The sequence below is a fragment of the Lathyrus oleraceus genome, chromosome 5, assembly GCF_024323335.1.
Source record: "Lathyrus oleraceus cultivar Zhongwan6 chromosome 5, CAAS_Psat_ZW6_1.0, whole genome shotgun sequence".
Lineage (NCBI taxonomy): Eukaryota > Viridiplantae > Streptophyta > Magnoliopsida > Fabales > Fabaceae > Lathyrus > Lathyrus oleraceus.
The window spans coordinates 647,751,304-647,765,040 of NC_066583.1; the positions used below are offsets into that span (position 1 = coordinate 647,751,304).

Genomic DNA, 13,737 nt, shown 5'->3' on the forward strand with positions numbered 1-13,737 from the left:
CCCGTAAAATTCTGAAGCTATACAAATTTTTATGCCTCAGGAGGTATCAAAAGAAAAATAAGTTATTTTGCATATTCTTAAATTTTGAAAATTTTGCCTTTTTACTTCAAAAAGTATGTTCAATTTGTTAAGAATAGTGGTTGATTGATAAACTAGCTTATAACATATGACTGATAATTTATAGTTTGTATCAGATGGTTGATAATTCATAATTGATAGGTTATTTGAAGTGTTTGACAAAATTAACGGTTCAACTAATTTGTAGATAAAAAATGACATCAAAGAAATTTAATATATATTTATTTTATTTTAAATTAAAAAAATTATAAAGGATAAAAGATTTTTTTTTGTTAAAAATGGAAAAAAAGAGGATAAGCTATAAACTAAAGACTAAAATGCTATTTGAAAAATAAATTAAAAGTTAGTAAAATAAGCTATAAATTTATGATAAAAAAACTGTTATTAAATAAAGTTAAATTGTCTTATATGTTTATAACTATAAATTATAAGTTCAAAAATATCATTTACCAAACAAAGTCTTGACTGATAGTTTTGTTTCCACCCTGAAATTCTATCTTACACCATTTTTATTTCGCTTATAAAAAACACTATTTGATTGTAGGAATAATTGTTTAAATATCTCTCTTGTATTATTATTACAACTTTGATTATGGAATAGTTTTTAGAGGGTTCCCATGTGATGTCCTGGTCATAATCTTGAATTCAACGGGTACATTTAGCTATTTTTGTGATGAAATAGAAAAAGCACTATAGTATTTACAGGTGTTGGTGCAAAGGTAGAATAAAAGATGAATATTCTATTAAGAGAATGACGGCTACAAAAAGGATTAAAAGTTACAATGATTGACACCCTATTTATAAGCTAAAACTAGGGTTACTACAATAGGATAAAATACTAAAATACCCTCTAACAAACTTAGGGGCTAAGAAAATAATACAATTTAAATATGAATTAAATCTAATAAAATCTAATACCATCCCTTAATTCATATTCCATCAAAACTTGTAACACCAATTCCATCCCTTAATATGAGAAATTGGTCAGTCTTGATAGCTTTCGTCAGAACATCTGCCAACTGCTTCTGAGTGCTGCAGTGTACAACTTCTAACACTCCCCTCTGAACTTGATATCTCAGAAAATGATACTTGGTCTCAATGTGCTTGCTTCTCCCATGCAACACTGGGTTTCTGGCAAGATTGATTGCAGACTTGTTGTCAATCATCAGCTTCAGAGGTTTGTTTACTTTAATCTTCAGATCCTGCAATAGATTCAGAATCCACACAGCTTGGCATGCAGTAACAGCACCTGCAATATATTCAGCTTCACAAGTTGACAACGCCACAACAGGTTGCTTCTTGGAACACCAAGAAATAGGACCTCCCAGAAATTTGAATAAGTACCCAGACGTACTTCTTCTGTCAACTCTGTCTCCACACCAATCAGAATCTGAATAACTCAGAAGTTCTGACTCATCCTTTCTTCCAGAGGGAAATAATACTCCATACTTCAGAGTTCCCTTGATATACCTCAGAATCCTGACTGCAGCTTGGTAATGGGACCACTTAGGTTTACTCATGAACCTACTAATCATCCCAACTGAATAACAAATATCAGGTCTGGTATTGCACAAATACCTCAGAGAACCAACCAACTGTTTGAAGATTGTAGCGTCCACATCCTTTCCATCAGAGTCAGAGTCCAGCTTCTGATTTGTATCAGAAGGTGTGACAGCAATCTTACAATTCTTCAATTCAAATCTCTTCAGAAGTTCTAATTCATACTTGAGCTGATGCAAAATAATACCTTTCTCAGAGTATCTGAACTCCATCCCTAGAAAGTATGTCATTTTGCCTAGATCAGTCATTTCGAATTCATTCATCAGAACTTTCTTGAACTTGGCTATCTCCTGTTCAGAACTTCCAGTCAGCAGTATATCATCAACATATAAACATACCAGAGTCATATTTCCTTCAGAAGTATGCTGAACATAGACACCGTACTCCATCTCACATTTCTGAAAGCCTTGCTTCTTGAAAAAAGAATCAATCTTCTTATTCCAAGCTCTGGGCGCTTGTTTCAATCCATATAGAGCTTTGTATAATCTGTACACCATCCCTTCCTGATTCTTTTTCACAAATCCAGGAGGTTGTGACACGTAAACTTCTTCTTCTAATGGACCGTTCAGAAATGCAGATTTTACATCTAAATGCATCAGAGGCCAATTCCTGTTAGCAGCTATTGCAATCACCATTCTGATTGTTTCATGTCTTGCTACAGGTGCAAACACTTCAGAGTAATCCAGCCCAGGTTTCTGTAGAAATCCTCTGGCTACCAACCTTGCTTTATGTTTGCCAATTGAACCATCTGGCTTTAACTTCTGCTTGAAAACCCATCTGACGCTGATGGCTTTCTTGTCTTTTGGAAGTTCTGTTAGCTTCCAAGTCTTGTTCCTCTCTATAGCATCAAGTTCTTCTTTCATGGCCTTCAGCCAGAGCTTCTGCTTAAGAGCCTCTTCTGTACTTATGGGTTCAGAGTCTACTAACATGGCACACTGAATAACTTCTCCTTCAGAGTCTACTTCAGTGTCTTGCAGCATGTCAAATTCTGCATATCTTCTGGGGATGTTTCTGACTCTTTGTGGTCTCTGAACTTGTTCAGAGTCTTCAACTTCAGAGTTTCTACCTTCAGATGGTTGACTTCCTCCAGAGCTTTGACCATCTGAAGGTTCTGGCATATTTCCAGAGTCTGAATTGCCCCCAGAATTTGGATTACCATCAGAGTCTGGGTCATCAGAGTCTGGATCATCAGAGTCTGGATCATCAGAGTCTGAAACATCAGAGTCTGGAACATCAGAGTCTGGAACATCAGATTCTGGATCACTATCAGAGTCAGAATCAACGTCAGAGTTTACTCCAACCTCAGAAATTCTGAACTCTGACCTTTCTTCAGAAGTTCTAACATCAGAATCAGATTGAGACTTATCCCAATTCCAAACTTCTGATTCCTTCACAATCACATCTCTGCTGAATTCAATTTTATTGGTTTCTGGACAATAGAGCTTGTATGCACCTGTACTGTGGTACCCTATCAGAATCATCACTTTGCTTCTATCATCCAGCTTCTGTCTTCTGGCTTCTGGAACATGTTTATAGCAAACAGAACCAAACACCTTCAGATGACTAACACTTTGCTTATCTCCAGTCCACTTCTGTATTGGAACTATTTCCTTCAACTTCTTCGTAGGACATCGGTTGAGTACATACGTTGCGGTGGCAACAGCTTCTCCCCAGAGCTTCTGAGGAAGCTTCTTCTCCTTTAGCATGCTTCTCACCATATCAAGCAAAGTGCGGTTTCTTCTTTCAGCAAGACCATTGTGTTGAGGGGTATAAGGAGCAGTAACCTCATGCTCAATTCCATTCTCCTCACAGAACTTCTGGAACTCTTTGGAGTTATACTCACCTCCACCGTCAGTTCTAAGAATCTTCAACTTCTGACCACTCTGATTCTCAGCCTTCATTCTGAACTTCTTGAATTCATCAAACACCTCGTGTTTAAACTTAATAAGGGATACCCATGTCATTCTTGTGAATTCATCAACAAATAACACAAAGTATTTATTCCCTCCAATCGATGCTACTGGAAATGGACCACACACATCAGAATGTACAACTCCCAAGGCATGTTTTGCTCTTGGAGCAGTTTCTGACGCAAATGGCAATCGTGGTTGTTTTCCTTCCATGCAAACTTTGCATGATTTTTCAGGCTTCTTAATTGCAGGAATTCCATGTACCAACTTCTTTGAATTCAAATGTTTTAAGCTTCTGAAATTCAAATGACCAAATCTTCTGTGCCACAGCTCACTCTCCTTCTCAGCACTTGTTGCACTAAGACATTCTGAGTCTGCAGTTCTGACATTCACCTTGAATGTTCTATTCCTTCCCTGTTCTGACTCCATAATCAACTTCTGATTGCAGTCATACAGCTTCAGAAGATTGTCCTTCATGGTAACTGAAAAACCTTTCTCAATTAATTGTCCCACACTCATCAGATTGCTTCTGATGCCAGGTACATACCACACGTTCTGAATCAATGCTGTTTTCCCATTGTTCAGAGTCACTCTGACATTTCCCATACCTTCTGCATTAAGATATTTGTCATCAGCACATCTGATCTTTGTCCTCTTTTCAGAGTCAAAGTCAACCAGCCATTTCTTGTTTCCAGTAAGATGATTTGAACAGCCAGTGTCCATATACCACCAGTCTATCAGATCCATATTATCAGATTCAGAGGCCATCAATAGCACAGATTCGTCATCAGAACTTCTGGCTATATTTGCTTCTTCTGATTTTCTCTCCTTGTTTGACCAACAGTCTCTAGCAAAGTGACCAAACTTCTTACAGCAGTAACATTGGATTTTCTTCTTGTCATACTTCTCTTTTCCCTTCTGAGCATTCTTTTGTCTATCAGAGGTTGAGCTTTCTGACTTCTGACCACCATCAGATCTTCTCCTGGCTTCTGACTGCTTCTGATACCTCCTATCAGAAGTTGCTTTCAGAGCCTGCTGCTCTACTTCCCTTTCAGAAGTTCTCTCAGTCAAACGCAACTCTTGCGCTTCTAGACTGCTCTGCAGCTCTTCAATTCTCATGGTGCTCAGATCTTTGGAATGTTCTATTGCTACCACAATGTAATCAAATTGAGAGGTAAGGGATCTCAATACCTTCTCCATGATTGTTTCTTCAGAAAGAGTTTCTCCACACGCTTTCATCTCATTTGTGATCAGAATCACTCTGGAGATGTATTCAGAAACTTTCTCATTATTCTTCATGTTGAGATTCTCATATTGCTTTCTCAAGGACTGAAGCTTCACCTTCTTCACTGATGCGTCACCACCATAACATCTAACCAGTGTGTCCCACGCAGCCTTTGCTGTCATTGAATCTGCAATCTTCTCAAACACATTTACATCAACACATTGATGAATGAAGAACAATGCTTTCTGATCCTTCTTCCTTACTTCCTTCTGCGCGTTTTTCTGTTCATCCGTCGCATCTGCTGCTACCTGAACATAACCATCAGTGACAAGATCTAGAACATCTTGAGCACCGAACAGTACACGCATTTGGATCATCCAACGATTCCAGTTTTTACCGTCAAATACTGGAAGTTTGGTGTTCATGTTGCCGTTTCCGTTCATCTTTCTACCTTGCACAGTACACTCAGATTTCTCACACAGTGTTTCCCAACCCACAGAATTAAAATTCTGATCAGATTTTGTTCAAGATTCAACACGAATCTAAGAATCAAAATCAAACACACAAGACCTCACGTTCACTCGTGTTTCCCGTGTTTCCCAATGAATCCGAACCGGAGCTCTAGATACCAATTGTTGGTGCAAAGGTAGAATAAAAGATGAATATTCTATTAAGAGAATGACGGCTACAAAAAGGATTAAAAGTTACAATGATTGACACCCTATTTATAAGCTAAAACTAGGGTTACTACAATAGGATAAAATACTAAAATACCCTCTAACAAACTTAGGGGCTAAGAAAATAATACAATTTAAATATGAATTAAATCTAATAAAATCTAATAACAGGTACCTTTTTTTACTTTGATTTTGATTTTTTTTAGAGGTTCCCATGTGAAGTCCTGGTCATAATCTTGAATTCAACGGGTACATTTAGCTATTTTTGTGATGAAATAGAAAAAACACTATAGTATTTACAGATACCTTTTTTCTATTTTGATTTTGATTTTTTTTCTCATATAATTTGATTTTGGTGGATGGTTGATATCTGCAGTAACCTTAGTTAAAGATTTGCAATGTATATTAAAATAATTTTTATTGATTAAGTCTAATTGGTTTGTTTAGAGTGAATAAAATATATTGTACAAAAAAGAGAAAATAAAATCAAAAGGTTGTTGTTTCATTGACTGTGTGACTGCACTGCACTGAATCCCTTTCCTTTCTCTTTAATACAACATCCATCCCCTCATCTTCTCTGCTACAATATCATCATGAATGCAACCGTGAAAACTTGCACTTTTTTCTATGTATTCTTCCTGATTTTGTCCAGCACCACTGCTGAAGCGATTGTTGCGCCTCAATGCATCTTCTCTGCTACAATAATTTATAAACTAGTTTCATATTTATTTAATAAGCAGGAATTTCAAATATGCTATCTAAACCGGTAATTTTTAAATATCTTTAATAACACATAATCTGCCTTACACATTTACAGTTATATATCTTCATTTTAATTGGTGTATGAGAACTAAATATATGAAATAAATGAAATAACATGTTATGAGTCATGGCACACAGAGCATTCATTATTTCATGTCCTTGTTTTCTTTATAAAGTGTAGCAAAATATCACAGGACAAGTGTTATGAGTCACTTTCACACATACCTTTTACTATCAATTATAATACATTTATATTTTTGAATTGCATTTTCCTAAAAATTAATATTTGAAAAAAATATAATTTATTATTAATTTCATTTTGTTTATAGTAAATTTTTATAAGTTGGACAAAGTAAATATATTTTAGTTTTTTTTTCTCTATAAAACAAAAAGAAATGTATACATTAAATTTACATAAGGGTGGAGTTATACTTAATTTATCATGATGGGCGTTTGAGTTAATCTATCTTGATGAAATAAAGTTTTTAATAGTTTCTAAAATTGTGTAAAATGACAATTTCTCAACATTTATTATGGTGGAGATGAGTTTGTCACCAATCGAACACTGTGGAATCTTTGTAAAAATAAACACAGTGTAATCTTTATTCAAATTTCACCCCATAAGTTAGATGTCAAAATATATTATAAATTTTTTGTCTTTTTTTTTTGGCACAAACAACTATTTCTCTTTTTTTGAGAATTTTTTTAGTAAAATAGTGACATAATAGTAAGTTTTAATTATCTTGAAACTAATAGAATTCTTATAACCTACATGATAATTAACTTTATATAACTACTATATATTTGATCAACAATAATATATATTTAATAACACTTAATTATTAATCGCTATTACACTTATTATCCAAAGACATATAATAATTTTTTCTACAAAGCGATATTACAAGTTATAATAGGTAAAATAAATTATATAGGTCTACAATAGCCCTTTATCAAAGAGTTGTCATAGACTGAATTTTTCTTTAAAAAGTAATTTTTTTTTCTATTATACCAAACTTTTACTAAAATAGCTATCATAGATAGTGCTAAAAAGTACCATAAAAAAGCAATTATTGAACATCCTGGACTTGAATTTGGAACCTTTATTTAGAAATGATTTAAACTTATTTTTGGTCCTAATTTATACCTTTTAGACAAATTCTTAGGTAGCCTTTAGTTTTAGTTAGGTATCGAACATCGTCCACTTCTATACACGTTTTATTTTAAAACATCGTGCATTCTTGTATAGAGAAGAACAAATTTATTTGTTTTATTTTTACTTTTTTTTCATTGGCTTAACTAAAAAATTTAGAGTTTAATTGAAATACCCTAACAGTGTAAAAGGTTTTTACACCGTCAGTCGATCATAGACGTTGAATATTAAAAGAAGTTTGACTTTTATTTTAAAAATCTATAAAGTAATACAAAACGGATGATGATGATAAATCGACGGTATAAAACGTTTTACACTGACAGCATATAGTAATTAAAATACACATTAATTATTTATTTATTTGGTAGATTCTTGAATAATTTATATAGAGTAGATACACATTAATTATATAATAAAATACAAAAGTAAAATTTTAGTTACTCGGCTAAAAAGGTGTATATCATTATAAAAATAGTTGAATGAATAATTTCTTGTCAATCAAATAACTTTTTTTTTTATGATATCCAACAAAAATACTTTTATTCAAACATAATTAATATTTTTATTTTCATTAGTCTTTATCCAATTCTTTTTTTTTCTCTCTGAATTATTTTTTCCGTAGTCTTTAGACTTCCATATCTTTTTCAACCTATCATTAAAGTTATTTTTATTTAAAAAAATGAATTTTAATCAATTAACAAATATAAATTATACAATGAAAATTAAAGCAACAATAACAGAAAATGAAAACAATTGTAATGGAGAGATTGATCACACTTACATCATTAAAATTAGGTGTTAAATATTTTAGTAATATTTATTTTTTTAACTATATCAAATTTACTATTAACCAGAGATTAGCACATACTTAAAATTAGTTTTTTGAAAAATTGAAACCTAGTTATCAGCACTTACTATTAACTTAGTAATATTCAATTTTTATTTTCAATATAAAAAACAAGTTATATGTAAATAAAGATTGTCCTCCATTTTATTTGAGTTATGTCTTAACAATTTATTTTTTATTTTCAAATATTACTGGCAATCTTGGTTAATTGATTTTTAAGTTAAATTTTGACCCTATTAAGTATTGTTCATCAGTTTTCCATCAACTTTTTCTTCTTTACTTTAATTCTATCGCAGAATTTATTGTATTTTTTACTAAAAATTTAAAGATGATATGAAAATTAAGCAAAACGATTGCATTTATTTGTAAGTAATTAAAATATTTTAATATTTATTCAAATAAAAAATGACATATTGGTCAAATTATTTTGGATAATTGAAGATGAAGTACCAACTCTTTTCATGAATTAAGAGAGGAGACAAAATATTGATAAAAATAAAATAATGGAGTAGTACAACTTCAATAGGAAATAAAGTATTTCCTGTCCTTTTTCTCATTAAAAGCAATAACTTTCTCGTGATTCTTTTTTACCATTATTATATGAAACATGTGCCCAACTATGTAGTAAATTCAACTCCCTCACTTTGAAGAAAATTCAACTCTCTTATTTTGAAGAAAATAAAACATGAGTACAGTAAAAATAATGGTTCTTAGAATGCTCTTCATTTTTTTAAAGCAATTCCATAGGATAATTAGACAAATCATGTAAAGCAATACCACAAGAGAAAGAGAGATAGATCATAAACTGCTTTATTAATGATGATATTACATTATAACTATTATAAATGATAATGTAATATGTGATCCTATAATGAACTAGCAGTTCCAATATCATTTGTGACTGTTGGCATGAGCAGCAGCAAGTCTAGTGGTGAAGGCAGTGGTGTGGAGGTAACACGGGAGTTTGACACATGTGTTTCTCTGCCACAATATCATCTTCAAGAAAATAGAAGCACTACATTAGTTTTTAGAATGATTTTTATTTTTAAAAGATAATAAAAACTTTGAATGGTTAATAATTAACGTAAGGAAGAGAGTTCATAGGACAGTACCACCACTTGTAGGACGAATAGCAGCAACAAGTATTGGTAGAGGCAGTGGTGTGGCGGACACACAGAGGTCTCAAACAAGTATATTTCTCTGTAGTAAATTCAACTCTCTTATTTTGAAGAAAATAAAACATGAGTACAGTAAAAACAATGGTTCTTAGAATGCTCTTCATTTTTTTTAAAGCAATTCCATAGGATAATTAGACAAATCATGTAAAGCAGCGAAAAAAAGAGAGATCGATCATAAACTACTTTATTAATGATGTGACCTCATTATAGGATCACATATTACATTCTAATTATTATAAATTATAATGTAATATGTGATACTATAATGAACTAACAGTTCCAATATCATCTGTGAAGGCTAGCCGGAGCAGCAGCAAGTGTAGTGGTGGAGGCAGTGGTGTGGAGGTTACACGGGGTTTGACACATGTGTGTTTCTCTGCCACAATATCATCTTGAAGAAAATACAAGCATTACATTAGTTTTTAGAATGATTTTCACTTTTAAAAGATAATAAAAGCTTTGCATGGTTAATAATTAACGCAAGGAAGAGAGTTCATAAGTACAATACCACCACTTGTAGGACGAACAACAGCAAATTCAACTCCCTCACTTTGAAGAAAATAAAACATGAGAACACTAAAGACAATGATTCTTAGAAAGCTCTTCATTTTTTTAATAGATGATGAAGCTTTGATTGAATGTGCAAAAAGCTAATGAATGAATGGGTGTATTTATAGCTGTAAACTAATATTATTCTGTGCAACTTCGTTACCCAATTTTCGTGTCACAAATTATACACCTCCACGTGTCATTCACTATTCATGTCATTAAAATATTATAAAGTAAATTAAAATGTATAATTGCAGAGCTCCAAATTGTAATCTTTAGTGACTTTGTCATTTTGTTTTAACACTTTGTCATTTTCATTGGCATAGCATTTTTGTCTCATCTTCCTTCAAGTTATCTTTTTTTCCTAACTTTTAAAAGAGTATCTTTAGAAAAATTGAGTACGCCTTATTTTATTTTTTATTAGATTTTTAATCTTGATATGCAACAAATTGTTAAACAAAATCATAAGATGACAGATCATTTTCATTCGAGTTTAAAATCATCCAATTTCTGTTTTTCCAACATTCATAAAGATAAAATTAAATAAATAAATAAACGTGTATTTTTTAGAATTCTTAGATCATCCTCTTCAAATTTATATCAAGATACATGATTATTGTTCTTCTTATATATTAATTCATAATTTTTTGGTGTGAATTAAAAGCTTTGATAACTTTTATGTTTTTTGATATGCGTTAAACATGTTAATTAGAGTGTATTCATTTTTGTTATGTTTTAAAAGTATGCATTTTTCCTCATATCTGATTTTTCTTAAAAGTTTTCAAGTTTTTTCTAAGTGGAATGGGTTACACTTTGACTGGAACTGGCTACAAGGTCAAAATTTTCTTTTTTCTCTTTTAAAACACTTAAAAGGTGCGTTATTGTAACCGGTTGCAGGTTTATGTTTATCGATTACACCAATTCAATAATCAATTTTCAGGATTGCTTTTAATGCTTAGTCAAGGGTCTTCCCTAACTCTCTTGGAATATCATATTCATCAACCTTGCTTTTAGCTTTGATGACTGCAATTGGCTACAAGGTCAAATTTATTTTTAGCTTTGATGACTTTGATTGGTGTACAATGATTCCCTTCTCAGAATGCAAAATCTTCATTCCTAAAAAATATATCATATTTTTAAGATCACTCATATCAAATGTTTTTATCGACATCTTCTTGAACTTGTTTATCTCAAAAGTATAGTTTACGGTCAGACGTATGTCATCCACATAAAGACACGCCATAATCACATTGCCATCAAAAGTATGATGCACATACATACCATACTCCATTTCACATTTGTTGAAACCCAGATTCTTGAAAATTGAATTAATTTTTCATATTCCAAATCATTGGAGCTTGTTTCAGCTCATAAAAGGCTTTATGCAGCATGCATACCATCCATTATTTGTTATGTTTCATAAATTCAGGAGATTGTAACACATAAACTTGTTCTTGCAATGAATCATATAGAAAAGCTGATTTTACATCTAAATGCATCAGAGATCAATTCTTATCTGCAGCTATAAAAATAATCAATCTTACGATGTCATGTCTAACTACAGGTGCAAACACTTCAAAGTAGTCTAAACCAGACTTTTGTAGGATCCTTTATCTACTAACATTGCTTTATGCTTAGCAACTGAACCATCTGGCTCTAGCTTTATCTTGAAAACTCATCTCACACTGATGGCTTTCTTAATCTGAGGTAGAACAGTCAATTCTCATGTCTTGTTTCTTTCAATGACCTCAAGCTCCTCCTTCATGGTGTTCACCCACAACTTCCTCTTGAGAGTCTCATTGATTCTAACAGGTTCATGGTCCACCATCATGAAACTTTATATGACTTCCCCTTCAGACTCAATCTCAATATCTTGCATAAACTTTATGTGCTCTGAAAACCTTTATCGTACCTAAAAAAAGAATATGATCCTTCACGAAGCACATCACACGCTCACGGAATGACTAACAGAGTCGCCACCGAACTTCACTTACTCCCAAAGATGGAAAATGGAAAAACCCATAAAAGAACGACTAAGATTATGGTCGTCGAAACCAAATCAGGGTTTGAGAGTCGATTACGCAAGGGGAAGGTATTAATACCCCTCACGTTTATTGTAGTCAACGGGATCAATTAGTTAGTTTGTGCATTAGTGTTAGCTTTCGAATATTTGCTTCTCGAGTTATTAAAAGGAAATAAGAATATGACAAAGAGGTTTATTTTTATTAGGGTGCCTTACAAGACTTTGAATCTCGCTCCTACGTATCTCTAGGTGCGATGAAGAAGTCAAGGCTACGTAGTTCTGGGTAGAAAATATTTGGTTTTTTGGTCAATTTTAGCGAAAGATGTCGTTGTCACAATCAAACGAAAAACATTGTTTACCCAAAATAGCTTAGAGGAGCGGGCGTTGCATAACATTCAATGGATTTCTACATATCAACATTCATTGGAAAACGTCACTTATCTCAACTCAACATATGTGGACGAGACATTGTTTTAGAATCTCTCTAGACAAAAACATCTTTTGTTTAAGAAAAAGGTTTGAAGTTTGATCGCACGGTGGAGAGAGAAGACTTTAATTCATTGAATTAGTTTTAGGCGGATGACGAAAGATCAAGAAATATGTTACGGGCCAATCAATCGATCATTCAAGGAATAGGCAAGTGTAAACCATCCATTCCCTTTTCATCCAAGTTATTTGAGAAAAAATTAATAATGGACTTAAATATTTTAATCGGATGACGAAAAGATCAAATAATATGACGTGGGTCAATCATTCGATCATTCGAGGAACAGGCTGTAAACCATCCATTCCCTTTTCGTCTAAGTTATTTTTGAAAAAAATTAACAATGGACTTAAATATTTTAATCGGATGACGAAAAGATCAAATAATATGATGTGGGTCAATCATTCGATCATACGAGGAGCAAGCAAGTGTAAACCACCCATTCCCTTTCAATCGGTTTTTTATTAAGAAAAAGGTTTGCACACTTCGGACAAGCAGAAAAGAAAAGCTCGATGTAAGTCAAGGATTTGTCACGTTAGTAAAAAGTGATTTGTGAAATGGTTTGAATTTATTTGAAAGGGAAAGTATGAGATCATTTTGAAAAGCCACTTGATGTTGATCAAGGGTTTGGATCTTATTTGAAAGATTGATTTTACTATGCATCCATCTATCACTTTACTTAATAATTAAAAGTCGACATACAAGATAAAATAAGTCATAGAATCAAGCAATCACGCATAATTTAAGTAACAAAACATGCAAGCAATCACCTATTCAATCATAGATCAAACAAATTAGGTCAAACATTAATCAAAAATATTTCTAAGCTACTAAGAATTGAAAGGAATTTTTTCAATTTGAAAATAAGTTATTAGATTAGACAAACTCTATTCTTATATCTAACATTAATTTTCATTTTATTTTGATTTTAAAGAAGTAAAATAATTAAGAAAAAAACAAAACAAAATAAATATTACATTTATATTAAAAACCTAATAGAATTTTAATTGATTAAAATAATTAAAAACAACTCTTTAAATCAAAATGCTCTTTCTCTTTTTATTTTATCTTTATATAACAAAATAACAAAACAACTTCATGATTTAAAAACAAACAAACAAGAAACCTTAATTTTAAAGAACGTCCGCCTAACTCTCTTTTCCTCACAAAGCAACACTCTCTTTATCATTCTCAGTAAAACTAAAGTTCAAAACCACCTTAGAGTGGAGTGGTGAAAGAAATCCAATTCATTTGCTGCAGATATTTCATCAAGATTTAATTTTTGTTTTAT

The 13,737-nt window shown here is 32.2% G+C and overlaps 1 long non-coding RNA gene across 1 annotated transcript; it reads right to left on the bottom strand.

Annotated features, from left to right (window-relative positions):
* Positions 1-9,006: 9,006 nt before the first annotated feature.
* Positions 9,007-10,023, bottom strand: LOC127087635 (uncharacterized). Its single transcript, XR_007789989.1, has 3 exons — positions 9,899-10,023; positions 9,325-9,781; positions 9,007-9,208 (listed from the first exon to the last, which is right to left on the bottom strand). It is a non-coding gene; the product is annotated as an uncharacterized LOC127087635 (long non-coding RNA).
* Positions 10,024-13,737: the final 3,714 nt, after the last annotated feature.